The sequence below is a fragment of the Dermacentor silvarum genome, chromosome 9, assembly GCF_013339745.2.
Source record: "Dermacentor silvarum isolate Dsil-2018 chromosome 9, BIME_Dsil_1.4, whole genome shotgun sequence".
NCBI lineage: Eukaryota > Metazoa > Arthropoda > Arachnida > Ixodida > Ixodidae > Dermacentor > Dermacentor silvarum.
In genome coordinates this window covers 83,103,797-83,131,133 of record NC_051162.1, presented here as the reverse complement: position 1 = coordinate 83,131,133, position 27,337 = coordinate 83,103,797, and the positions used below count along the sequence as shown (strand labels likewise).

General features: G+C 46.3%; 1 protein-coding gene and 1 long non-coding RNA gene across 3 annotated transcripts in view; one reads left to right on the top strand and one right to left on the bottom strand.

The window, feature by feature from the left end:
• The window catches only part of LOC125940359 (zinc finger protein 782-like), a 161,315-nt gene that overhangs the window by 86,856 nt on the left and 47,122 nt on the right, over window positions 1-27,337 (top strand). The gene's annotated exons all lie outside the window — the stretch shown is intronic.
• LOC125940360 (uncharacterized) overlaps window positions 1-27,337 on the bottom strand; it is a 66,783-nt gene that overhangs the window by 25,162 nt on the left and 14,284 nt on the right. The window contains exon 2 of the long non-coding RNA XR_007463582.1: window positions 10,619-10,900. This is a non-coding gene — a long non-coding RNA (uncharacterized LOC125940360). The remainder of the gene's footprint in view (window positions 1-10,618; window positions 10,901-27,337) is intronic.

Here is a 27,337-nt window from a genome sequence, read left to right as displayed (position 1 = left end):
ATGTGCAAAATTCGAGTGTATAAATGGCACTGAAATGGCCTCTCGCTTAAGAGGAAGCTTTAGCTCGGGTGCTCCTATCGAAATACATGTAAAAGGAGAATCCATTTTTTTCGGCAACTACTGCACCAAATTTGACTAGGTTTGTTGCATTTAAAAGAACTTGAATTCTAGTGATTGTTGGTTTCGAATTTTTTATTTAGGTCATCAATGTTTTATTAAACCATGGCAAAAGTTGCAAATTTTCAGAAAACTAAACTATCAAGTTTACAACTTGGTAACTCAGCCATGAAAAGTGATATCACAATTCTGTGAATTGCATCTAATATTACATCTAAAGCGGACAAAATTGATATGTTACACATGAATCTCAAATAATGGAGCATATGGAAATACAGATCATGCAGTACCCTCGTACACAACGTAACGAATTCACGTAAGATATAAATTGACATATCGAATTTGTCGGCTTTGAATGATCTAATGGATGTTGTTTACAGAACTGCGACACCTATTCTAGATGCAGAGCTATTAATTTATAAACGTTGTGCCTTTATTTTTTTTACTTTCGAATTTTTGAAAATTCTCTAATAAATTCGCACCCTAAATCGAAATTCTGCTTCCAACAGCCACTAGAATTTACCTTTCTCTCTCAAAGGTAACAAATTTCATTAAAATCGGTCCAGGAATTATCCCAGAAAAGCGTTTCTGCATTTTATATGTATAGATATAAAAAGACCACATCTTATTAGGGCCCAAGCTAAAGCTTCCTTTTAAGTGGATTGTGCATGTGTCAATTCAGTACAAACTTCCACAAGAACCTCTGAGGACATGACGAGCACTGAAACGGCCTCTCGCCGAGTGGATGCACAGGTTATACTTCAGTCAGGACTTTTGTAAGGATTGCTGATGGCATGCAGGGCATTGAACTGGCCTCGCGCTTGTGTGGATAAGCGAGCGTCGGTTGAGCACAGACATCCATGACAAGTATTAAGGACATTAGGGCACTAAACAGCCTGTCATTTTAGTGGAAGTTCAAGTGAACCTTCAATGGGGACTTTTGTGAGAAGCTTTGAGGGCATAAAGGGCACTGAAATGGCATCTCGCCTGTGTGGGTGCACAAGTGTCGGTTCAGAGAACTCCTTCGTGAGAAGCTCTGAGGGCATGAAGGGCACTCAAACGGCCTCTCGCCTGTGTGTATGCGCACGTGATTCTGCAGTGTGTACTTGCGTGCAAAACTCCGAGGGCACGAAGGGCATTGAAATGGCATCTCGCCTGTGTGGGTGCGGAGGTGTTGATTCAGAGTACTCTTTCGTGAGAGGCTTTGAGGGCATGAAGGGCACTGAAATGGCCTCTCACCAGTGTGGATGTGCAGGTGTTGCTTCAGATTAACCTTTTGTGAGAAGCTTTTAGGGCATGAAGGGCACTTAAATGGCCTCTCGCCTGTGTGGATGCGCACGTGAATCTGCAGTGTGGACTTGTGCGAGAAGCTCCGAGGGCACGAAGGGCATTGAAATGGCATCTCGCCCGTGTGGTTGTACAGGCGTTTGTTCAGAGTACTCCTTTGTGAAAAGCTCAGAGGGCATGCAAGCCACTGAAATGGCCTCTCGCCTGTGTCGGTGCGCAGGTGTTGGTTCAGAGTACTCTTATGTCAGAAGCTTTGAAGGCATGAAGGGCGCACAAACGGTCTCTTGCCTGTGTGGGTACGCAGGTATCGATTCAGACAACCCTTTTGGGAGGAGCTCTGAGGGCATAACTGGCAATGAAATCTCATCTTACCTGTGTGGATGCACAGGTGTTGTTTCAGATTAACTTTTTGTTAGAAGCTCTGGAGGTACGACGGGCACTCAAATGTATTTTTGCCTGCATGAATGCGCAGGTTTTGCTTCAGCTTGAACATTTGCTAAAAGCTCTGAGGGCATAAATAGAATTCAAGTAAATGCTGACATGTATAGATCCTGGTGTGCACCTCAGATCACAGTTTATCCGTCTCACATGCACAGTCGTTAAGTGGTGGCGGTATTCTTGGTGTAACTGCACCATCCTGCATTTGCTGGACAGCTGGAATGCCTCAATGCTGCACCAAGAAAACAAAACAAGTTACCTGAGTAATGCTTTTCATTTCAAAACAAAAATGTCATTACAAAATGCCAAAGAAATGAAAGAACATAAATGCTAGTGCTAAAGATCACCTTTTTCTTGATTCTGTAAGTCATGACAGTGATTTCAGATCAAATCAGAGCATAGCAGGAAAACCAATTTGATTGGTACACTATATTTTTATGACTGCTCAATGACAAAGTTTGTGAAAATTGCACATATCTTCGCCTCAAATATTTTGAACTGTAAATCATAGTGAAAAGACTTGGAGCATAATATTAGTGCAAGCAGCCATTGCAGTCAAGTGCGACCACCCTAACAGTGAGAAATACCGTAATAGGCCTGAAGAGCAAATTAGGAGCAACACTTTGTCTCGAACTAGAATTCACCATATTGTGCGTCGTTGTAGACAGTTACACTTTGGAAATTTATTTATAAATAGAGCAGACTCACTTGAGTGCAAGCAGGAATGAATACACATAAAATGAAAATATCAAGTAACGAAAAACAAAAACATTCAAAATTAAAATTATAGCCAAACAATATAAATCACAAATATCACCACATATCAACTTTCAACAATGTTCTTGCACAATTCATTCCCATTCTTTGTTATGGAAGAAAAATAGCTCTGTAAATATCATTCATGGCACGTAGATCCTGTATCATTCGTCTTTGGTGTTCACGAATGTTCGCGCGAGAAGCAGGACACAGATAAAGTGATTTCTTAACGTTGAACTTTATAGTATTTAAATACAGGAGTTATAGTCTGCCTGGCGCATTTTGACTGCAGGTGTTCAAGGTGAAGAGTACTCGGTATCTGCGACACACTTTGTTTTTCTGTAGCAATGGCAGATGAATCTAACTGCTATTTGCTCTACTCAATCTAATTTATCAACATTTTGATGGCATACAGGTCCCATAAAGGTGACACATATTCAAGGCGAGGTGTGACAGCATAGTGAAAGCTGCTTTACCTGTATAGGAGCTCCAGACAATTTTTGACAATGGTCCACAAAGTTCTGACAATGCTTTCGCAAATGTTTTCAATATGCTCATTCCACCTCACGTGTACCATTAGAGTTACTCCGCAGTACTAATAGGTAGAGTCATCATTAGGTAGTATTGCCAATGAAATATGGAAAGTGTAAAGCTGTGTTCTTTTTGCTTATGTTCATATCAGAGCACTTATTAAAGTTTAAGTTCATTTCCCACTCTTCATACCAGTGGCAAACCTAGTTTTATCGGCCTGTGATTTAACTACTGTGTACAATACACAATCATTCACGAAAAGATTTTATTTCAAATCGGAATCAACTACTTTTGCTATGTGATTGACATATATTAAGAACAGAATGGCTCCTGAGAATGATCCCCGAGTGATGTGAGCTAAAGAGCTGAGTGACAGTAAACAAGCCTACCATAAAACCATGCTGAACTTTAGACAGCAAGCTGCCTTCATCTAGGTATTGTTTATAGTGCCGACAGACATCAAAATTACAGACCATTATCAAAATGGTGGCAGCAAGGACTGTTAGGTGTTCACAGTGGAATACCAGCAAGACAAAGCACCTAACTGAATCGTCACCGAGTCAAATCAGCGCGTACAGCGCGTCGTAATTGCAGCCTCCGCGATCAACTTCAAAACATTTTCAGAGCTAATTGCGGAGGCCACGCTCCGCTGTGCTGAGTACGGTGAACGCCACCTAGGTGGCGTTGGTAGTGCTTCTTGATGCCAGCGTCCCTTCGAATGCTGGCATCGAGGCGTCGTAGTGCTGAGACCACCGAAGCGTTCACTGTCGGTGCGCGTTAGTGTCATAATGCAGTACTTCTCTTTTCTGGTCGTAGGCGGTGGCACCGCCCCGAGCAAGAGCGCGGGTACACGGAGGAGTGTTAAGCCCAGACCACACGTACGCTTGCGGACGCGCGTAAGCTCGCGTCTACGCGCCTTGCGGTTGCCGCGCCTAGCGAGGAATGGCGGTTTGCATCCACAAATACGCGCGCTCACTGGCCTCACTTGTTTACACCTTGGCAGACGCCATTTCGTATTCCGTTGTTGGCAGTGCTTCAAAATGCTTCGATATCTATAAACGTAATTGTTATCTTTTTGGAGCTGTTATATCAGCACAAAAAGTGAAGAAGAAGCACTTTCTTGCATGATATAATTCTGCTTAACTGAGAGTTGAATGTACCGCGCCGTCGCTGCGTAGCCAGGCGCGCCGACGCGAGGCAGCCCAGGCGCGCGATAACTGAGAGGAGCTGATCACCGAGATCGCGCCGCATTTCGACGCGTACGAGCCGTGCCGCACCATCTGCGCATGCGTGGGCGCGCGGACGCGAGCTTGCGCGCGTTTGCAAGCGTACGTGTGGTCTGGGCTTTAGATATATAAGGCGCGTCTGTGTAGCTCTCTGCGAATGCGTTTGTGGCGCAATGGGTTAAACGCTCGGCGATCTATCGTCGCGGACCGAGAGGTCGTGGGTTCGATTTCCAAATTTTGCATGTTTGTGGAACTTTTTCTTCTGGTTTCTTTCTTTGTATTATGTTCTATGACGTATTTCCGTGACGGAAATATGTCAGTGAAGTCTTGGTGGACCCCGGCATAAAACACTTTCGTGTTAAAAAAAAAATACTCTGCTGCATCAGCATAAGCCTCTGAGGCAATAACACAGCTGCCGGCATCACAAACATATACACATCAACGTTCCCTTTTCCATGACCCTACAATGGCAATTTATATTCTATAATACAGCATGCAACACAACATGGTTCCTCAGATATCGAAAGGAACACTTCCACGATGCAGTTTTAAACTAAAGCTGATAACATTTTGCCAGTCTTGCTGTAATATTGGGGGGGGGGGGGTCGAAATAACCGAAGCGGCATGCTTTCATGTCCGAACTAAGGGAGTTTTCGTTCCATAGGAACATACTGTAACATTTGGTGGAGCTGTGCTGGGTAACCCCCACAACCTACGGCGGAGCCATCAGCACAAGAACTACACCGAAGCCGTCGCCTCGCCGGACTTTCGCCGTCACGCTCAATCATGGCCACCGAGCAACACACCCTCACCAGCAGTGCCCCAGCGAGCCCAGTCACTATCCAGCACTACCGAGAGCCACGCACGTTCTCGGCGAAGGCAAAGGAAGATGTGGATGAGTGGCTAACCCATTACAAAAGGGTAAGCCAATACAATATTTGGAATGCTGCCAATCAGCTTAGGAACGTTGTTTTCTTCTTGGCCGGCACGGCGTTGGCATGGTACGACAACCACGCGGACATGCTAACTACGTGGACAGCGCTTCGTTGTGGAGATCAAGAAATGTTTCGGCGACTCGGACACAAAGAAGAAACGTGCGGAATTCACATTAGCCCAGAGAGCTCAAGTGCCTGGCGAGACTTGCACTACGTATATTGAAGAGATTTTGAAGCTGTGCCGAACCGTCAACCCTCAAATGACAGAGGAAGATAAAGTGGGGCACCTCTTAAAAGGAATAGCAGAAGACGTGTACAACTTCCTCATTGGTAAAGAGAACTTAAGCACCGTATCAGAACTGATACGGCACTGCCGTGCGTTCGAGGCGCTGAAGACTCGCCGAATTACACCAAAGTTTGGACGGCTGGCCAACGTAACGACCGTAGGGAGTATTGAGACGAGTCCTCCGCACCCAGAGCTTTCGTCCGCCATCCGCCAGATAGTCCGCGAGGAGCTCCAGCGACACGAATAACAGGCACGTTATGCGGCGCCACCATTGCAGCTTCCCCGTTTTCCGAGACACTCTTTGGGAACCCCCTTCAGCTACCTGGAACCACTCGGTGAACGTTGCGGATCTTAACGGCTCCAGGGACGAACCGAATTACGACACGACCGAACCACCATGCAATGATTCGCCCCCTCAACGTTTTGATGCACGCCCACGCAACTTTCGTCCACGAAGACTTGCCGCTACCTACGACTTTCAAGAGGAAGAGCCTCGTTACCCTCAACCGATGTCTTCGGCAGAATACTTGAATCCGCGTCCCGAAGTTCGCCCTTTGCCAGTGTGTTACTTCTGCGGCGTGCCTGGCCACATAGCTAGGTACTGTAGCCGACGCCGAGCATCGAACTACGGACCGTCAGCGCCGAGCTATGCGGCCTAGCGGCCGTACACTGCATACTCAGTGGCCAGGAGACTCCACTTCAGGAAGCCACTTCCGAGAGGACCGACGCACCGCCCAGGAGACCTACGTTGGAGAAGCAAGAACCCGCAACCGCTATCACTCCCCTGCCTCCGACCGTACTTTGACGCCACCACCAGCCTTCCGAGCCTCCCGATCACCATGCCCACGGCCGCGATTCACGTCACCGTCACCTCGGCGCCATTTCGTGTCGCCCCCGCCGGGAAACTAGCCAGCACGGCCGATGGAGGTGCGGTCGCTGGACAATGTGCGCTGCTGACTCAACTGCCTCCAACTATTTTCATGCTTAAAAATAAGGTTCACTGTACTGATTGATGGGGTGTCTACAATGGCTTTAGTCGACACGGGAGCAACTGTCTCGGTCATGAGTGTGCGGTTTAAAGGCCTTCTGGGACGCAAGGTTATGTTTCGTTCGGACCAGTGCACAAGTTTTCGTGGAGTCAGTGGTGAATCATTATACCCAGTTGGTGTGTGTCATGTGGACGTGTCTTTGGGTGGGAGAGTTTTTAATGCCGAGTTTACTGTTCTTCCTCGCTCCTCGCATGACGTGATTTTGGGGATTGATTTTTTGCAATTGTGTGGTGCCAATGTTGACTGCCGAACGAGAGAACTCAGTGTCGACACTGGTGCTTCACCTGTGCTCTTTGAAGGTGCAGCTTGCCCAGAGAGTGTGTTTTGCGTGTCTGATGATACAGTTGTGCCCGCCTTATCCGCGATGCGTATTGCCGTCGCCTGTTCATCGCCAACTCCTATCTTGTTCGATGCGGCAGTGGAACCTGTACATCGAAACTGCCTGAAGAAAAACGTGTTAGTTCTGCACTGCGTGGTCTCAGTGACCAATGGCTGCGCGGGGCTGTGGGCGCTAAACTGTTCGACTGAAGCGGCAGTGCTACTACCTCAAGGCCTAAAGATTGCCACGTTTCAGGAAGACTCGATTATATCCGTAGCAGTACTTACAGAGCGACCCGATGGAGGAGCAACCAGTGTCTCGAGCCCCGGGAGCTCGAAGATACTTTCCATAATTGATAAATCACTCAGTGACCACGAGCGTCGAGTGTTGATGGACCTACTTACGAAACACACCTCGGTATTCGACTTTGCACAGCACGATGGCCCGCCATCGATTCCTGCGTCCATTCTTGCTGAGGCTTTCCAGCACTTTCAAACTAAGCAGAAAGTTCAATAACCCTGGTTCAATTTAGGAGTTACTACAGTACTATGGATGTTATCTCTGTTTTTCAATATTTGGTATTTATGGAGTGTTCGAATTTTGGTGAGAGAAGTTTGCCTTTAGGAAGCTGAAAACAGTTAAAGAGAATGGAATGTCGGTAAATATCTTTGAAGTGTTGTTTTGTTTTCCAGGCCAAATTTGCACGCAACTGTCAAGCGAGTGTGTTCTGCGCCCCATTGACGAGTGCGAGTGCTTATAGTCCACAAAAATATTTTTTTATGTGTGCGAGAACTAGTGGGACATGGCTGAATCCTATGCCTCACGCAGTGAATACTTTTTGTTGCCTTCTGATGTAATAGTTCAATGTTTCTTGTTTGATTCGTATGCAGCATTCATTTGTATTGTTTAGTCAAGTGTAACATATACTTTATCCTGCAGGTGCCAGTTGTCGAATGCCTCAAAATCTGCAGAACGCCTTCTAAAATGACAAGTGCAAGGAAAAGCAGCATTTCCTTGCTGCCGACCAGCTCCCAAGCTTAGACTAGCTTGTAAGAATGTACCCAGAGAAACTGCACCGCAAAGTGGTTAGTTTCACAAACAATCAAATCAATGAGATCTTTGACAAAGAATTGAAGCAACTACTCCACCACACCAGCTCCATCAACTAGTAGGAGGTTCCTTTGAGGAGACCCAGTAAAAGGTAACTGAAGCGGGGCAGAGCGAATAGTAGTGTCAAGTTTTGATCATACATGTGCACAATTTATGTCGTCCACACTGCCGTCTTTACTGTCATCAGAGCCGAGAGAGAAAACCCAGGACTGAACAGAGTCAGTTGAGGCCAGTATGAAATCCTTTCCACTTGAGGATGAAGTTACAGCAAGTCCACCATTTCTTTTAGCATTAACACCACATGCTCCATAACCGACGCTTCCTGCGGCGGATGTCATTTTGAAGTTGAGCATATCCGGTGCAACAACAAATGTTTGCTGGATGCCGCACGCCGTAAAACGTTCTTTCCTAGAACCGCAGTGCAATGAACGAGCCAGAGCCATCTCCAGGACTCTATTCTCAGGCGAAGCATCTCTGGAAGAGCTGAAGTCATTCTCCGTATCTTCTGCAAATAAACCCTTTACGAGCTATGCTCATCTTTCATATGAAAGGAGCTAAATGTCCATCGTGGAGTTTGCAGACAAAGCTTGCAGTGCTACTGGTTGGTGGCTAGATGGCAGGTTTTGTTTATGCCTTATTTCAGAATGAAAACAATTATTACTGTATTCCAGCACTCACAAAACTGTCCAGAGGTCTACATTTTGTTACAGAGTTCCAGGAGTATAGAAAGAGTGTTGTCTGGGAGCATGGTTGACGACATTGTGTATTCCTTCTGCGCCAAGCACCATCCTTTAAAATTTTTTATGGTGCCTGGAGCTTGCCTACTGTGAATTTATATTTGTATTTGGCATTCAAGGTCTTTGAGTTGCAAGTCTTTCCCTTCATTGAAGGCTTTTTTGATATAAAGTTCAGTCGCGAGTGGTGTTCAAGGTACCATGCTGGGTCCTCTTTTCTTCCCTATTTATATTGATAAATAAATAAATATTACTTCATGCATGAGACTTTTCGAAGACAATTGCGCCATTTAAAGAAAAAACTTGCAAGCCCTATCTAAACAAGTATCCTTCAGTCTTACTTTAAAAACATTTCCTCTAGGTGTGATCCTTGGTTAATGAAACGAAATGCTAATAAATACATGGCCATGAGAGTTAGAAATGTAGCTTTCATGGCCCGTGGAACGTTAACTTAATTCTTTATTAGCAGCCCCCTTAACTTTCGTGAGTATGTGTAAGTATCGAGGTGTGGACATTTCTAACGACTTTTCCTGGCAAACGCACATCAGTCACAATACTAACTATGCCAACAGTACTCTTGGTTTTCGCCATTGCAACTTTACCTTGCCCTTGTGTCGATAAAATTGTTATTGTAGAAAACCCTTGTGCATTCCAAACATGAGTACGCATGACCTGTTTGATATCTGCATACTAACTTGCTTTCCACTGCTGTTGAAAAAAGTTCAAAACCATTCAACACCATTTTATAAATTCAAATTATTCCCGGACAGCTAGTATTACATTGCTAAAGAAAACATTCAATCTTCCTGACCTTGGTGTGCAGTGTCGTGCTTCTCGTTTATGTACATTTCACAAACTCTATAATCGAGAACCTTAAACAGTGCATCTTAGAGTGCAGCTCTTAGGCACCTGTTCCTGTGGCGATTGTCGATGTAAGCGAGCAAACTGAGCGCAGCAGGGGGATCACCACAAGCTACCCAATTGCAAGCATATAAAACACAAGGTGTACGTACAAGTGTAGAAAGGCGAGGTACCTAGCGAGCTGCTGTCTTTCAAACACTGACAAGGCAAGAAACCAGTCAGGTCAAGTGAACAGTCTCGGACCAGGTAACAATCAAACCAAGTAACTTGTGCATTCACTTGAAGCAAATTCAGCACTGAACCTTATCACAGTAACCTTAAAGGTGAATAGATCATCACTGCATATGGATTTACACTCTGGTTCCACCGGTCTCCATCATTTCGGAAGACATTTAAACTCAACCAGCGTTCGCTACCCTGGCTGATGCCAATAGACAAGCTGAAGTTCATCCGGGGGGCCGTCCCTCTGCTTGGTTCCCTAAGAGTGCAAGTATGCCTAGGTAAGATTAAACTAAAATTAAATTAAATTAGCTAATCTTGACCTTCCCACCACTGCTCCCCGTAGTGAAGAAAGCCTACGTCCATGGACTCGGGTGGAGCACTAGAGGAGTTGGGAGCCGGAGAAGGTGGCTGTCTTTCTGGCACCGTTTCTGTTAAATATTTCCTGTTCCATGCCATACATAAGTGTACGTACGTAGAGCGTTGCTCTAGGAGGTGGAGGACTGCGCCGGGTCATCAAGGCCATACTGACATCTCCATCGACTCGAGATAGCGCACACCAGCACCAGTGAGCTGCATCGCTATAGTCCACAACTGCCAATGATGCATGTCTTCTATACACTGTCAAGCTCTGAGGCCATGCAGGGCATGGAAATGACATCTTCCCTAAGTGGATGCGCAGGTGTTGGTTCAGAGTACCCATTTGATAGAAGCTCTGAGGGCACAACTAGCAATGAAAGGACATCTCACCTGTGTGGATGCACAGGTGTGTTTCAGATTTTTTTTCTGAGAAGCTCTGATGACATGAAGGGCACTCAAATGGCCTTATGCCAGTGTAGGTGTGCAGGTTTTGCTTCAGCTTGAACGTTTGCGAGAAGTTCCACGGGCACAAATGGAATTCAAACAAATGCTGCCCTTCATGGATCCTGGTGTGCACTTCAGATCACAGTTCACAGGAGTTACAGCGGCAGTGGTGGAATCCTTGATGCAACTGCATCATCTGCTTTGCTGGATAGCTGGAATGCCTCAATCCTGCACCAAGAAAACAAAACAGCTTACCTGAGTAATGATTTTCATTTCAAAACAAGAATGTAATTATAAAATGCCCAATAAATGAAAGAACATAAATACTAGTGCTAAAGATCAGCTTCTTCTTGATCCTATAAGTCTTGACAGTGATTTCAGATCAAATCAAAGCATAGCAGGAAAACCATTTTGATCGGTACAATATATTTTATAGCTGCTCAATGCCCAAGTTTGTGAAAATTGCACATATTCTTGACAAAAACATTTATAACTGTAATTCATAGTGAGAAGACTAGGAGTGCAAGCAGCTATTGCAAGCATTGCAAGCAGCAAGAATATTAGCGCAAGTAGCCATTGCAGTCAAGTGCGACAGCCCCAACAGCCGGAAATACCGTCATAAGCCTGATGAGCAAATTAGGAGCAGCACTTTGTCTCGAACTAGGATTCACCGTATTATGTGTCGTATAAAGTTACACTTTAGAAATTTATCTATAAATACAGCAGACTCACTTGAGTGCAAGCAGGAATGAATGGAAAGACAAAGGAAGACAATGGAAAGACTAAGAATATTTCCATCACAGCGAGTTAACAGAATTGGAAAAAGTTTTAACAGAATGCATTTTAAACAACACTACAATAGCAATACTAGCTATACAAAACAACACAACATCAGTGATACAACATAGCATGAGACTGAATTTTACAAGATTAACTTTGCTAAGAAAACGAAATAGGATGTACATTATATACTCAGAACCATACACAAAGGCAGAATAATAATCACAACAGATACATTACAAGCGACCAAAGTATGAGCTGAGTTCTTTCTTACTAAAATTATCGACATTTTTGTATTTGTTCAAAGTGAATGGTAGGTTATCTATTAATGACCGATGTTTATACAGTGTTCCGAAGTATAGAATTGACCATATCTCAGGATTTCTTGTTTTTGCATTATTGCGATGACGCTCTAAGGAGGCTAATTGTTTTATGTAGTTCCAAGCTAATTCTGACATAGATGGCCTAATGGATGGTCAAAACGCCTAATTGAATATTTAACATAATTACGCTAATTAGCTTTTGAATTGTTTATTTTATGGCACATCTTTCAATCTACGAATTATAGCCTCTGAGTTTGCAAGGTGTATCTACTTGGAACGAATTCTTAGGACTGAACCTGTTTCAAGATATTCATTTTCAAAATGTCCGACAATGCATGGGCGTTCCAGTTAACTTTTTGAGGAAAATGCTGTTTTATGCATTGAAGCACAAAAGTAACTAGCCTTAGCGCTAAAATAATGCAATAGTATCGACACTGGTATTAGTGCAATCGCAAAAGCAGTAACATGAAAATGGTTTGAGGAGTGGTTCTTTGCATAATTTATTTTTTCCTTACGCAGAAACAATGTACGTTTTTGCGGAAAAGAAAAAAATTAGCATAGCTTGCACTGGCGGCACAAAGCTAAAGAGACAGCGGAGCTGATGGGCATCTAGCTGGTCCTGGCTTTTGGGCAAGGCTAAGCACTACCAAGTCATCCCCAGCACTTCCTGGAATTTATTTATTATTGATTGATTATCGATTAGCTATTGATTGGCTATCGATTGTGAATCGCAAGATATTGGCCACGTGTTTGGGCTAGGCTAAGCACTGCTAAGTTATCCGAATTTATTGATTATTGATCAATTATTGATTAGCTGTTGATTAGCTATCGATTGGCTATTGTAAGGTATTGGCCACGTATTTGGGCTAGGCTAAGCACTACCAAATCATCCCCAGCATTTTTGGGAATTTATTGATTATTGATCGATTATCGACTAGCTATTGATTGGCTATCCATTGCCTATCGATGACTGCCTAAGTTTAAGTAGTCCCCACCATTCTTAGCTAGGCTTATCCAGGCTCAGCTTCGCTAGTTCACAGGTGCATGTGCCATTGTGCTTGGACTCTTTCTGCACTGCTGCCAGGATCGGCCCACATGTTTGGATTCAGCACACATTACACCCGGCTGAAAATGCTCCACTGTTAAAAATGAGAACTTCATCTGTTTTACTATTTTCTTTGATAAGATATACACTCAATGGAGCGGTGTGGATCAGAGAACAAACTGGGATAACCAATATTCTCGTTGACATTAGGCGGGAAAAGTGGAGCTGTCCAGGCCATGTAATGCGTAGGATGGATAACCGATGGAGCATTTGAGCTCAGTAGCGCACCGAGGATCTCTGCCAGGGGGGGGTTGACAGTTTGCCAATACCATCTAAACAGCACTAATTTCGATTTCTTCACGGGAAATCGTCAAAAATATGCGCTTTTTGCGAGTGTGCAGACGATTGCGCGTCCTACATCTTAGTTGTAGTTCAAAACCATTCAGCACGTTTTAGAACTTCCATTTATTCCCAGACAGCTAGTATTACACTGCTAAAGAAAAAAAGCGAAATGTGGCTTAGCTCAGCTAACCCTGGATATGCAAAGCGAAAGCTTGGTTTAGCCTGGTTAAGTCTTGGTTTCATTTGGTTAGCCTTTGATTTAGCTGTAATTATTATACTTAGGTATACACTCATCAATATAAGCCAGGTATAAATTATAAGCCGACACGTCCAAGCGTTTTCTCAGCCGAACGGCTAGCTCTTCCTCACTCTGACGCTAGCTTCGCACGCTTGGCATTCCGGACCCTCTCCAGTGAAGCAGTTCGCCAGGCGAAAGACGCGTGTCAGACGCCGTGTGCGGCATGGTCAGATGCTGGTAAGACGCCGCGGGGCGGTCAGACCATAGAGAAAGAAACGCTACCAGCTACGGCGGTTCCTAGGCAACGGCTCAGCCACAGCGAAACGACGAGAATGCGGCCAGTGTAGCTTTCGCTACATTATTCACTCTTCCTGACCTAGGTGTGCAGCGTCGTGCTTGTGCAGCGTCGTTTGTGAAATGTACATTTCACAAACTGTATAATGAGAACCTTAAACAGTCCAACCTTGAGCTCTTAGGCACCTGTTACTGTGGCGAGTGTCGGCGCAAGCGAGCAAACGAGCTCAGTGGGCAATGAAAAAAATTACTCCATCTCTCGCTAAAGGTAACCATGTGTGGATGCAAAGCAGCGGGGAGATGGTTAGCTTGAGCGGTAGATGGTTTCGCGGCAGTGGCCCGGGCGCTCATCACGGCACTGCACAGGAGAGAGCATGAGGCACGTGCGCTCCATCATTTTCATACCGCGGAATTACCGTGGCGCCCCCTGTGAAGTATACAGCTGTCGCACCACCTGTCGAGCGCGCCGCTCCAGATTCCTAGAGGAGATAAAGGGGGGGAGTGCAGGAAAGGAGAGAGAGGGTGAGGGGACGCGCATGCGCTGTGGGGGTGTGGCACGCAGGCGCCGCTCCGTAGAGTATTCCTAGAGGAAAGGGGGAGAGCGTAGGAGAGGAGAAAGGGGGAGAGTACGCGCATGCGCTGTGGGGGTGTGGGATGTGGGCGCCGCTCCATACAGGATTCCCAGAGGAGAGAAAGGGGGGGAGCGTATGAGAGGAGAGAGAGGGGGAGGGGACGCGCATACGCTGTGGGATGCGGGACAACAGATAGAGCCACCGGCAAGAAATGCTTCGCATTTAAAAGCGGTGAGAGCAAAAAGAACGCGAAGAGAAAAGCGGTAGAATAGGGTGCAGCGGAAGCATGAGACGGAAAGTGGAGAAGGAAGGTATGGCAAAAGCATGAGAAGTGCAGTGCTGCGCAAGACGTGCAGTGTGGCAACGATGACGACGAGATGGAGCCAGACTAGCGCACATCGCCTGCAGCGGCTGCTGTGAATCGCGCCCATGTGCTGCTTTTCACAATCTCTGCGAGGCAGTCGCTGCCCCACTTCGCTCCATTTGCAACGTGCCGCAAGAAACCGATTGTCTGCGCTAGTCAACATATCGTGAAATGAAAACACATATAAAGCTGGGCTCACATTTAAGAATAGTAAGTATCGTAATCATTAAATTTTTTATTGCTCATTGTCACGATGCGTTGCCCACAGCAGAAAAATTGGTGTTACTTTCTGTAGAACTAACATTTACTCTGAATCTTTTCTTCCCAAAACTACTAAAGAATAGAACTACCTACCTGCCTGCATCGTCTCCATTCAAGATGGCACCACATTCAAGACCACGCTATATAATAACCTGTACTTAAACTAGGCGCACGTTAGCATAGACTAGTTTTTATTTTATTTTATTGTGCCACTACTGCTTAGCTGTTTTATAACCTTTAACCAACTGTTGTCAATTTACGACATATTTTGATTTCGCTTCTCAATTTTACCCACTCCTTTCTGTAACACCTGAACGGTCCTGAAAGTAAAATAAATCAAATAAATTTCGTAGAGTTGTTCTGACTGTTAGGAAAAAGTGAAAAAAAAATGTACTGGTACATCCTCTAATCAGAGGCCAATCTGAAGCAGGCAGAGTGGTCATAACCACAGCAGGTTGTTAATAGTTCAGTTCACCAGCGGTGGTAACCACTTTCCGCTAAGAGACAACACAGGAAAGCGACGGGTTCGTACTAAACATTCCGTTCATGCCAAACATGCAGCGCTGCTGTCTTGCGAGTGACATTACGGCGAGAATGCCGCTCACTGCAGCTGGCTTGGCTGCCATGCAGGCTTATTTGTTTCTTGCACGGTCAGAGAATTGCAAGCCATACTCTCTAAAAGATGCTATAGCTGCTTTCTTGCTTAAATTGCAGTTTCCTTTTGAAACTACGTGACTCGTGAAGCATTGCGCAATGAATATTGCAAGCTATGATCCAGGATGAAGTGGCCTACTGCTCTGACAATGCAGAGGTGCCCTGCGTCTGTCTGCAAATATTGTGGAAAAAGAATGCCTGCAATTCAGCATGTACAATTTTGTCTGTTGTTTCACTGATAAACATTTCCTTTATTACTTCATAATGGCAGGAACTGCATTTTATGCCGAACAGCAATTTTAGAATTTGATGTCAACATTATAATTTCACACTTACAGGGCCCCTACACCACCCAGAGACCGAAATTTAGTTGTGGTGTTGCAGTTGCGCACGAGTCTACAACGAACACGTGGCTGTGAGAATTTTTCGAAATGGTGCCGTAATAGCGGAGTTACACCCGTTTGATGATCGAAAAACCGGCCCACGCTCGTTTCGTTCTTTCCTTCGGTACTCTCATCGGCTGGTCTCCGCTCCTTGCCGAGTGCTTCTCAAAACACTGCCTACTTCCGGTTAAGGCACGTCCACGCTAGCGGCACATATACCGACGGCGAACCAGCTGCCAGTGCCGTAGAACATCTGCCGCGCAAGAGGTGTCCAAAGTAGACGGCAGTTCGGCCGGTGCTCCGCTCGCTGCACGATCAATGGGCCAATCGACGACAGCAAAGCTGCGCGCCTCCGCCACCGGCAACGAAAAGATCGGCTGCAGCTCATCTGCAGTGCACGGCTACCGCCGGGAGACGACGGGCTCGGCTGTGCTCGCATCGCAGCCGACGGCGCCGCTAATATCAGCGTATTTTTCTTCTTTGTGTACAATTATTGCGAAGAGCGATAACAACGATAAGAAAATATTGCGGCTTGTGAGCGTCGGTATTTCATTTCAACGTGCCGTCCGTTTTAGCTTTGAAGGGAACCAGAAAAGGCCTAGCGATGATATCGGCGCCGTCGAGCGATCAGCGGCGGTGAGGCTTCCGTACAAATGAGTCCCGGTGTCATCCTCTGTACGTACGGCAAAGAAATCCTACCGTTCGTGAGCAAAAACCGCTGTCGAACCACGGCCCGCACGCGAATGGCAAACGGCGTGCGACGAGTTACCGTGCTGGTAATGTGGACTCAGCGCTTCTCGGCTACCCGCTGTTCCTGCGGTGCCAGCCCGTGTTATGCGAAGCGTACCGCTATAGACCATGTGATGCGCGCACGTCTGGAAAGGTGAACACTGTCGCACTGTTCGCACAGCTAATCAGACCGTTAAGTACGACTGTGTTGGAACGCGAGCGATTTGGCACTTGCGTTGCGGGCTGTAATTACCGATTCGCAAGGGCGCACAAACGAGCAACACGACGAGAAGGAACAGAAAGCACGCGTACCTGCTAGCAGACTAACCGGAAGTCATAGGTTCTTGTTCAACCAATGGACATCGTTTCCGCAGTTGACATCACCAGATCCCCCCTGCTGACATCGTGACGACCGCTGGGGATACCAGAAAGGACGGCATTGTTTTTTTTATTTTGTGGCGCTCCCGCGGCGCGTAGCGCTGCAGCGTTTGGCATCGTTGATCGTGACGGTATTCTGAACACAATGCGTGTGTTTACTTGAAATGTTCAAAAAATATCTGAGGTGGTTTATGGGCCCTTTAAGACTGATACTGCCTACAAAGCTAATACCCCTGTCAAGCGGGCAAGTTAAGTGCACTTACGGGGAGTGCACTTCGGGACCTTGAGTGACACTTTAGGCTACACTCTAAAAACAGTTGCACCCTTTGGGGTGCATTTTTTGCAACACAACAATTATCGTCATTTGTCTTGCTTGCGTTTCCTATCTTGAAAACTATGCACTTGCTACTTTCCTGTCGAGAACAATGTGTCACGCTGATAACGCTCTTGTCGTTCGTGACCTAGAAGTGCTGGGCGCACAGCGTTAAAGAGAGGAAAGCCACGCAAGTCAGAGATGATTATTGTTCTGTGGCAAAAATACGCCCAAAAGGGTGCAACTGTTTTTACAGTGCATGGAGGAACGAAAAAAACTAGGAGGGAGCGTCACGAGACAATCTTGAAGCCTAGTCATAAAAAATTTAGAGGAATGGGATGATGGGGAATAGGCCCTCACGTGATAGGCAAGCGGTAGATTTTACTCGGCTCGCTTTGGTGGCTTCGGTTTCGTCTGCTGCGGGGGTTTCGAAATATGCGCACATACTCGGCGTGGCAAACGCGCGCCGAGGTTAGTGAAGGAATTCGAGTGTGTGAAGCAGTTGAACACACTTCGACCGGAGTACACTCTGCAGCGAGTGACACACCACTTGCGACGTTTAGATTGGGCATAGTGCACTTAAACTGAGTGACACTCTCCGTAAGTGCACTTAACTTGCCCGCTTGACAGGGGTATTACATCAAGCTTCGTATTTCTCTGGTGAGTTGCTCCAGTCACAGTAATAATACTGTGATGATGTATCGCGTTTATTTACAAGATGATGAATGCCAAGGTATCGCTCAGCGAAAACAGTCCACGGCGCCACACCCGTGCAAGCCCAGCTTCGTTCTTCTCTTCATCCAAACTCCGCTCGCACGTTTCACTTTCCCATTCACAGACGATGCGAGTCATTCAGAAGATTGACTCTAGAATAGTTTAAGGCACGCGACATGTGTCAGCTTTGTCTTTCTAGAGCGGCGACCATTGATGGTGACGCTGGAAATTACATACGTAACGTCACTGATGCGGTCGACAATGACGAATGGACCGGAGTAGCGGGCCAAGAACTTCCGACAGACCACGTTTGCGGACCGGGGTCCACAACCACACAAGGTCACCTTTAGTATAGGACACGGACTGATGGCAGGCACTGCAAGGGATCTTTGATGATGATTACTGTGGTTTATTGGCGCAAGGGCCAGATGTGGCGCAAGGGCCAGAGCGCCAAGACGATGGTAATGGCTTGTTAGTGGTACATGAATAGTGGACTATATGAACATTAGATGTGACATAGCTGTAAATGGGCCTAAAAACAGTCGCTGTAAAGTGCGTAAAATCTATACGCAATAAGATTATGGCAATGACTAATTATGTGTACTATGGACATGAACAATGCATTGCGAAGGAATGATACGACTTACAAAACATTAAAGATGCGAAAATTAGCCAGAAGCACAAGTGCCTAAATAGAGCTCTTGAAACACAAGGGCCTGGAGGCATGTGCTATAAAACTATCACAGCAACATCCTCTCGAGAGAGGATGCGCTATGAACTTATTGGGCTAATAACATGTAGCACAACATCTTTTAAGAATGCGAGGACTGCATTGGTGTTAAAATGCGGTTCTTTACCGAGAAACATAACAGGATGAAGAGGGATACAGGATGGAGAGGGATACAATAGCGATATGCTAGCGGAAAATGCTTCTTTCTCTTTCGGCTTCCTGACACTCCAAGAGGACGTGGAGGACGGTGAGCCTCTCGCCACATCTACCACAGGTTGGAGGATCATTACCACTCAATAGAAAGTTGTGAGTACCATATGTATGTCCTATTCTGAGACGACAGAATAGGACATCAGTTCGCCGTGTTTTCGATGCAGAGGGCCAGAAACCTAACTGTGGCTTTATCAAGTGAAGCTTATTATTTGTTTCCGCATCCCACAAGCGTTGCCAGTGGCTTCGCAGTTTCTTACGCAAGAAAGGTTTCAAATCTGTTACAGGGACAGCAGCTGTAGGATTAATAGCGTGCGATGTTATTGATGTGGCCATTTGGTCGGCAAGAACATTACCCTCAATGTCTCTATGCCCAGGCACCCAGCATATTATGATTTGTTGTTTAGATGCATAAGCAGAGCAGATCAGTGAGTAGAGGTTGATAATTACAGGGTGTTTATGTCTTTGCGGCATCATTAACGCTTTAACAGCGCTTAAAGAGTCGGTAAATATTACAGCCTTTTGGAGTTTCAATCTATCAATGTGTTTCACTGCCGATAGTACTGCATAGGCTTCGGCCGTAAAGATACTTGCTTGGGGATAAAGTACATCGGATTCCGAGAAGGACGGACCGACTGCCGCATAGGAAACGCCAGCATGTGACTTTGATGCATCTGTGTAAAATTCAGGGCAAGAGTACTTCGACTTTAGTTCCAAGAAGTGCATTTGAATGTGTGCATCTCGCGCATGTTTTGTGACTTCAATAAACGATGTGTCACATTCAACCAGCAGCCACTGCCACGGTGGTAGCAGCTTCGTTGGAGGCATTAGGCAATGTTCAAGTAGTGAAGCACCCATTTCTTCACTGAGCTTTCTCACGCGTAGCGAAAAGGGCTGCTTTGCTGTTGGTCGATTATTAAATAGTGTGGCACATGTGGTATCGTTTATGGTAAAATAGGTAGGATGTGTACGGTTTGAATTTATTTTAAGGAAATATGTAAAGCTGGCATAAGTCCTCTGAAGGTGGAGCGACCACACGTTTGCTTCCACATAAAGGCTTTGTACGGGGCTTGTCCTGAAGGCCCCAGTCGCGAGGCGGATTCCTAAATGGTGAACAGGATCCAACATTTTTAAAGCGCTGGGTGCAGCAGACTGATACACTATCGCGCCGTAGTCAAGTCGTGAGCCGACAAGGCACCTATACAAGTTTAAAATGCATTTCCTGTCACTGCCCCATGTTGTACGTGACAGCAGCTTCAATAAGTTCATTGTTTTCATGCACTTAACCTTCAAGTACTTGATGTGCAAAACAAATGTAAGTTTCGAGTCTTCTTCTTCTTCTTCTTTCTGGGGTTTTACGTGCCAAAACCAGTTCTGATTATGAGGCATGCCGTAGTGGAGGGCTCCGGATTAATTTCGACCACCTGGGGTTCTTTAACGTGCACTACAACGCAAGCACACGGGCGTTTTTGCATTTCGCCTCCATCGAAATGCGGCCGCCGGGGCCGGGATTCGATCCCGCGACCTCGTGCTCAGCAGCACAACGCCTTAGCTGACTGAGCCACCCCGGCGGGTTAAGTTTCGAGTCTAGTATGATGCCAAGAAACTTGTGCTCTTTGCTTACAGGTAATGTGGTACCAGAGAGCTCAATAGAAGGGTCTGGTACTATTCCTCTCTTATTAGTGAAAAGGACGCATGTGCTTTTTTGTGGGCTCAACCTAAAACCGTTTTCATCAGCCCATTTAGCCACTTTATTTAAGCCATGCTGGACATGTCGTTCGCCGACAGCAAAGTTGCACGATTTTAAACCAATCTGGACATCATCTACAAATACAGAGTAGAACATCGTTCATGGAATAGCCGTGCGTAGAGAGTTCATTTTAACAATAAACAGTGTGCAGCTAAGCACACCACCTTGCGGGACACCAGTTTCTTGGGTGAAAGACCTCGACAATGCCCGGCCCACCCTTACACGAAAGGTACGGGCAAGGTGGTCTGTGGTCGACCTAACTTCTCGGAAGCCACACTGGTACGGATCTAGTATTCCGTTGCTTTCTAGGAGATAGACAAGGCGCCGGTTAATCATCTTTTCGAAGAGCTTACACAGACAGCTTGTCAAGGCAATGGGTCTGTAACTACTAGGCAAGGACGGGTCCTTGTCTTGTTTAAGTATAGGAATTATTATAGCTTCTTTCCAAGAAAATGGAATGTACCCAGCAGCCCACATGACATTAAAAAGAGAGAGGAGGGTCTTTTGTTTTTCAGGGTGTAGGTGCTTGATCATTTCATACATGATACGGTCAGCACCTGGTGCTGAGGTGTTGCAACAAGCGAGAGCAGTTTTAAATTCAGCTAAACTAAACGGGCGGTTGTAATCTTCATTTCGAGCATATTTCCGATTAACGGGCTGTCGCTCTGCACGTTCTTTGAACCTCATGAATGTTTCTGTGTAATGAGATGCACTGGATACATATTCAAAGTGTTTGCCCAGACAATCTGCCCAGACAATCGTTTATGGTAAAATAGGTAGGATGTGTACGGTTTGAATTTATTTTAAGGAAATATGTAAAGCTGGCATAAGTCCTCTGAAGGTGGAGCGACCACACGTTTGCTTCCACATAAAGGCTTTGTACGGGGCTTGTCCTGAAGGCCCCAGTCGCGAGGCGGGGCCTAGTAGTTACAATCTGCCTGATCTTCCAGGCTATCTCCTTGGGTACTTACTAAGGGCAGAGGGTTCGACTCCCGGCCTTTCAATTTATTCACCCTATGCCATACTTTAGCCTCATCTGTGTAAGAATTTATGCCAGAGAGGTACCTCTCCCAACTCTCTCTTTTTGCACGTTGACAGGTTCTTCTGCCTTGTGACTTAACCTGCTTGAAATTAATGAGGTTTTCGGTGGTTGGAGAATTGCGAAGCAATCCCCAAGCTTTGTTTTGTTTTTGCGTGCTTTCATACATTCATCGTTCCACCATGGGATGCGGCGCTTCTTGGTCAATCCGTTAGATTGCGTAATAGATCTCGCAGCAGCGTCAATAATAAAACATGTTACATATGCCACAGCATCGTATACATTAAAATCAGCAATGTCATCGCCACATAAACATGTAAGCTCTCGGAACAGTTGCCAGTTGGCCGAGTCCACGTTCCATCGAGGAAAACTTGGCAAGCATCCATCTTGTTTTGTTGAGTTTAACATAATAGGGAAGTGGTCGCTCCCTAAGGGGTTCTTGAGAACAGACCACTCCAGGTACGGTATTAGTGTACTCGATACTATACTTAAGTCAATGGATGAGTATGTGTTATGTGTAACGCTGAAATACGTTGGCTCTTTCTGGCTAAGTATAGATGCACCTGAAGAAAACAAAGTTTTCAATTAGACGCCCTCTCGCATCGCAACGAGAGTCTCCCCACAAAGTGTTATGTGCATTTAAATCTCCGACAACTATATATGGCGGCGGAAGTTCATCTATGTAATTTTGAAACTGTGTCTTGGAAAGTTGATAGCAAGGGGGGATGTAAATCGAACTAACCGCGACTAGTTTACCCAAACAGTACTGCTCGGGCAGCAACTGCTTCAAGGGAAGTTCGGAGGTTTAATTGTTGACAGGCAACACCTTTATCGACAATTATAGCGACACCGCCCGACGAGGCGTAGCGCCGTCACGGTCTTTGCGAAAAACGGCGTATTGCCTTAAAAGGTTTGTGTTTCCTGATTTCAGATGCGTCTCCTCGACACACAGCACCCTCGGACTATATTTATATAGGAGCTCTTTAACGTCATCGAGGTTATGGAGAAGTCCCCTAACGTTCCATTGCAATATTTGCGTGTCCATATTGAGAAAGAGGTTTGTTCTGTGTGTGAAGGGACTGTAAATTAGCTTACAGAGCCCTTGTCAGGCCCTGTGATGCGGGGTGTTTCTTTTTTGGAGCGATCGCGAGATTCGCAGAGCTCCTTAGGCGCTGGCGGCGCTGTCTGACCGGTTGTTGTGTCCATCGGCTTTTGCGAGGCGCTGGACACGTGCTCTTGCGAGCGCAGTGTTTGACGTGAGGGCCTCGTCTCGATGGACGAGACCTTTGAGGCCACGAGCCCAGAGGTCGATGGCCCCTTCTTGTGAGATGGCGGAGCAGTGGTAGCCGCAGCCGCCGAGGGGGCGGATGGCGTCACCGCCGGCTCACTACGTGTGAGCCAGACAGCAGCAGGAGACCGTTGTGACGCTGCCCCCTGACGCGCCACATCGGCAAAGCTGCTTTTAGACAGGTAGGTCACCCGCCTTCGTGCCTCTTTAAATTAAATATTCTCTTTCACTTTTATAGTTACAATTTCCTTTTCTTTCCTCCAGGACGGGGGCAGGACCGCGAGTATGCGGCATGCTCCCCATCACAGTTCACACAGCGGACAGAATTTTCACACGATTCAGATGTGTGTTCCAAGGCACTACATTTAGCACATGTCAGTCGGCCTCGGCAGTTCTGCGAGCTGTGGCCGAATCTTTGGCACTTGAAGCATCGGAGCGGGTTTGGCACGTATGGCCTGACACGTAGTTTGACGTATCCGGCCTCAATGGTCTCGGGTAGAACACTTGAACCAAAAGTAAGAATTATGATGTGTTTTGTCTGAATCTCCTTACCATCGCGCCTCATCTTGATTCGTTTTACAGCCAAAACATTTTGTTCCTTAAATCCTTCCAGAAGTTCATCTTCAGTGAGCTCCAACATGTAGTCATCAGAAATAACACCGCGGGTGGTGTTCATGGTGCGGTGCGGGGTCACAGTCACAGGAAAATTTCCAAACGACACTAGATTCTGTAGTTTATCATGTTGTTTCTTATCGCGCAGTTCCAGAAGATCACCGCTGGCCATCTTCGTCGCCTTGTAACCTGGTCCTATAGTCTCTGTCAGAGTCTTTGCAACAATAAAGGGTGAGATCACTCTCACGGACTTGTCAGTTTTCTCACTATGCACCACGTGGTATCGTGGAAAGTTCTCAATTTGTCGGCTAAAAAATTGGAATATTTCTTCGGTGCGCCCCAATTTCGGGCGGCGATCAGCAAGTGCAGGAAAGGAGCTATCCATATATGTGGGATGAGTTTCGGCGGTGGTGCCAGCCACCAACCATGGAGCCCAACAAGGGGACGCTGCAGAGTCTGTAAGGGACAGGTCCTGCAAACGCCAACTGTACGCCACCACTATAACCAAATACATATACCCAAGGCAGGATATAATGCACAAGGTTAACCCTTGCTGCCCGCGAAGTCGGAAGTGAAAGGAAAATAAAGAGAGGACAGGAAAGAGTGAAAGTAAGAAAGACGAAGGTTGGAGGGAGAGAGAGACAGGAAAAGGCAACTACCGATTTCCCCCGGGTGGGTCAGTCCGGTGGTGCCGTCTACGTGAAGCCGAGGCCAAAGAGGTGTGTTGCCTCCGCCGGGGGGCCATAAAGGTCCAAACACCCGGCTTCGGCTCAACCTCCAGGATCTCCTTTTCCCCGGACACGGCTAAGCCGCGCACAGTTAGACGCGGGAGGGTCCAACCCCCGTGCTCGGGTCCGTGGTGTCGCAACACACCAAACGCCTGCTTGCGCAGACGCCCCTGCGGGGTGCAACGGATCTTTGAACGCTGTTGAGATGCCAGAGTTCGGAGGCGGGCTATGCGACGGGCTTATTCTGCTCGGCACAATCTCGGCAACCGAAATTTCCAGGTCCACTGTAAAAGGAAGAATTGTGTCGAGAGAGCTGCGAGGAGATCGAGCGTAGAGCAGATAAAATGGAGGGTACCCTGTGTTCTCATGCTTTGCAATGTTGTAAGCTTAGGTGATATAAGGTAGCACTTCGTCTCAGTTTTTGTGCTTGGAATCGACATAAATAGATAGCATGTTCGCAAGAGTCTTGTTCGTGCACTCTATGAGGCCACTGGTCTGTGGGTGATACGGAGTGGCCTGGCGGAACTGGCAGGCAGACGCAGGATCTCAGCCACGTCGGTGACGAACTGACGCCCCCGGTCACTGATGATGATTTGTGGAGGACCATGGCGTAGAATTATAAAGCGAAGCATAAACTGCGATACGTGAAAGGCTGTTGCTGCAGGTATTGCCGCAGTTTCTGCGTAGTGTGTTAGATTGTCAACACAGACCGACTACTCACCAAATGGCATTGTTTGATCATGGAAATGGGCCTAGGAGATCGACGCACTCTCAAAGGGAGAGTTAGGAGGCGACACAGGATGACAAAGTCCGGGCAGCATAGTCGTGGGATGTTTGTGACACTGGCATTGTTCGCATCCGGCGACATATTTTTCCGTGTCGTGTCGGGCCAGTAGAATCTTTGCTGGACGCAGTGAAACGTTCTGGCAAAGCCCATGTGGCTGCAGGTTGCATCATCGGGTGTGAAGAGAAGAACGTGGAAACGTAGAGTGTGTGGAATGATGAGAAGCAGGCGGGCTCCTTGGCCTGAATAATTTTTCTTGTAGAGGATGTCATCGTGTACCACAAAACACCTTGCGTTGGCATTCTCATTCGCAGAGGCGAACAGAGGATCTAAGCCAAGGTCGTCAGGTTGTGCTTTCCGGAATGTCGCGACATCAGGGAACGGGGCGTCGATAGCGCGAATATACTGATTGAAGTTGTAAGCGTCACACTTAGTCATAGGTAGAGGTAGGCACGATAGGCAGTCAGCTGTCTGCTTGGCGGTTACCGCTTTTGTAGCATACTACAAAGTCAAACTCTTGTAAGCGCAGGGCCCATCACGCAAGACGGCCTGAGGGGTCACATAGGCCCACCAACCAACAAAGAGAATGATGGTCGGTGATGACTGAGAAACGATGGCCAAAGATGTATGGGCGAAAATAACTGCCAGGCACTTTTGTTCTGTCACTGTGTAGTTGCGCTCTGCTTGCTCAATGAACAGCTTACGTAGGCAACCACGTGTTCAGCATTGTCATCGCGTTGGACGAGCACTGCGTCGATGCAGATTCTACTGGCATCGGTATGAATTTCTGTCGGAGCAGAAGAATCAAAGTGGCGCAGCACCAGCCATGATGTAAGCATGAACTTTAGCTGCATAAATGCAGTCACAATCCGGTGTTCAGTGGATATGCACATCTTTTCCCAGCAAGTCAGTCAGTGGTTACACCCTATCAGCAAAATTTAGAATAAAGCGGTGGTCCTAGCAAAACCCAGGGCTTGCGCGCTGAAGAGCTAATCGTTTCCTTTTCTACAGGCACAACAATTTGTTACCGAAGGTTTAGCGTTCGGAACAGCGGTCTCGCATTTCGGCGAGTACACTCGAAGGCATGCTGCTTCTGAGATCATTAAAATTTTTTTTTAATAATGGGGTTTTATGTGCCAAAACCACAATCTGATTATGAGGCAGGCCGTTGTGGGGGACTCCAGAATAATTTCGACCACTTGGCGTTCTTTAACGTGCACATAAATCTGAGCAGATCTGGAGAAGATGGAATAGCAGTACATTTAATCAAAGATGGAGGAGATATCATGCTTGAAAAGCTTGCGGCCCTTTATACGCAATGCCTCACAACTTCAAGTGTACCAGAGAGCTGGAAGAACGCCAACATTATTCTAATCCATAAGAAGGGAGGCATTAAAGAATTGAAGAATTACAGACCCATTAGCTTGCTTTCAGTATTGTATAACATATTCACCAAGGTAATTTCAAATAGAATCAGGGCAACACTTGACTTCAGCCAACCAAGAGAACAGGCTGGCTTCAGGAAGGGATATTCTACGATGGACCATATCCATGTCATCAACCAGGAAATAGACTAATCTGCGATGTACAATCAACCTCTCTATATGGTTTTCACAGATTATGAAAAAGCATTTGATTCAGTAGAGGTACAAGCAGTCATAGAGGCATTGCGTAATCAAGGAGGACAGGAGGCATACGTGAATATCTTGGCAAATATCTACAAGGATTGCACAGAAATCTTGGTTCTCCACAAGAAAAGTAGAAAGATACCTATCAAAAAAGGGGTCCAGACAAGGAGACACAATCTCTCCAATGCTATTCACTGCATGCTTAGAAGTATTCAAGCTGTTATACTGGGAAGGCTTAGGAGTGAGGATCAACGGCGAATATCTCAGCAAACTTCGGTTTGCAAATGACATTGTCCTACTCGGCAACAATTGGGACGAATTACAGCAAATGATTGAGGACCTTAACCGAGAAAGTGTAAGAGTGGGGTTGAAGATTAATATGCAGAAGACAAACATATTGTTCAATAGCTTGGCAAGAGAACAAGAATTCAGGATTGCCAGTCAGCCTCTAGAGTCTTAAAGGAGTACGTTTATCAAGGTCAATTACTCACATGGGGCCCTGATCA